General features: G+C 41.6%; 1 pseudogene; it reads right to left on the bottom strand.

The window, feature by feature from the left end:
• Nucleotides 1-712: 712 nt before the first annotated feature.
• On the bottom strand, nucleotides 713-1,833 carry LOC100955847 (annotated as a pseudogene).
• Nucleotides 1,834-1,843: the final 10 nt, after the last annotated feature.

Genomic DNA, 1,843 nt, shown 5'->3' with positions numbered 1-1,843 from the left:
ATTCAACAAAACTGATTCATCACATATAAACAAAAACAAAGACCATATGATCATCTCCATAGATGCAGAAAAAGCATTCAACAAAATCCTGCTCCTTTTCATGATAAAAACCCTGAAAAACTAGGCATAGAGGATCATACCTGAAAATGATAAAAGTCACATGTTACATGAACCTCTTTAGGTGTGCCCATGGTCTATGTTTCATTGAAAACTTTCTTCACTTTCTCATTTTCAAAAATCAACTTTATTGATGAGATCATGAATCAAATGTTCAATGAACTCTGACAGTATGCATGAAGACAACCACACAATTATGATTCAGAGCATTTCCTTTGCTACAGAAAGTGCATTTATGTCTCTGCAGTCCAATCACCCCGTTCCCACATATGGTCAGACGTAAACACTGCTGTGTTTTTTGTCACTATAGGTCAGTTTTTCCCTGTACAGGTGATATTTTCTAGGAATATGTGATTTATCAATTCTTTTTTTACTCTAAAAATTTATTTTATTTTAGCAGTTAAAAAATATTTTTTTTTAAAAAGAGGAAGTAGGGTGTTTTCATACAAGGCTAGCCAAATGGGAAGAATCTTCAGCTCCAGCCTGGCGTCATTAAATTGGAAGTAGACTGCAACCCCATGGGAACACAACTGTGTCAAGCTGAACGGGGACACCTCAAAGCTGTGTTCTGGCTCTATGCACGAATGCTTCTAAGCGGGCTGCTGGAGATGTCATGGGCTGAGGGACTTCTGCAGAATTTCATACATTATTTGATCCTTTTTTGATGTAGATGGTTTTACTTTCTTGAAAGCCTCTTCAAAGTGCTTATGACTAATCTTGAGATTACCTTTTTCATTTCCATTCTTCTGCCTTGCCATTTCCTGTCTCAAGGCACAGATAGAAGCTTCTCATACCAAAGCAGAGAGATCTGCACCCGTATAGCAATCCCAGCGAAGGTCACCGCAATTGCTTCCAAATTTACATCAGCATCTAGTAGAGGTCTGGTGCCATTTTTCGTGATAGTTTTTGGCGAGATGATCTGCTGGAGGTGGTAAACCCACAGTGTTTTATCCAGCCAGCCTGGGCTCAGGATTGCAGGGTCAATGATGTCTGGTCTGTAAGTGGCTGCCATAATAAAAACCTGCTGTCGTGTTTCCAGACCATCCATCTCAATAAGGAGTTGATTCACCACCTGGACTCTTGCCCCTGTTTCTCGATCTGATCTTCAAGGACATAAAGCATCCATTTCATCAAAGAAAATCACACAGAGTGCTGAGTTCTTGGCTCACTGAAAAACCGTCGCACAGAACGTTCACTCTGCCCAACATACATATTTAGTAATTCAGGGCCCTTGACTGATATAAAATTTAGTCCAGATTCATTTGCCACAGCCTTGGCCAGCAAAGTTTTCCCACAGCCAGGAGGACCAGCAAGTAGGATTCCAGCCAGAGTCACCAATCCTAGAGCTTTAAACTGATCTGGGTTACGTACTGGTGCCAATATTGCCATGGTGAGCTCCTCCCTAATATCTTCTAGGGCACCAATATCTGCCCATGTCACATTAGGGACAGTGACAAAGCCTTCCTTTTTGGCAGAGGGTTGGACTGAAGACAGAGCAACAATGAAATCATTCAATTCAATGCATAGTCCTTGCATCTGCTCCTTTGAGAGGGGATCTTGGTCTCTTAGCAACCCCACCAGCCTTTGCAATTCATCTTGGGTTTCAGAAGTGGGTTCAGTTTTCAGCCTTTCCTCCTGTCCTCCTTCAGATAGTAAGCCTTCAATCTCCGGTTCTTTCTTCAGTTGTTTCATTAAGACCCTATAGACTGCACACATGGCTACCTCT

This window comes from Otolemur garnettii, unplaced genomic scaffold (genome assembly GCF_000181295.1).
Source record: "Otolemur garnettii isolate 467f Iridium unplaced genomic scaffold, OtoGar3 scaffold03304, whole genome shotgun sequence".
Classification (NCBI taxonomy): Eukaryota; Metazoa; Chordata; class Mammalia; order Primates; family Galagidae; genus Otolemur; species Otolemur garnettii.
Note: the sequence above shows the minus strand (reverse complement) of the source record. Positions and strands in the feature narration are given on the sequence as shown.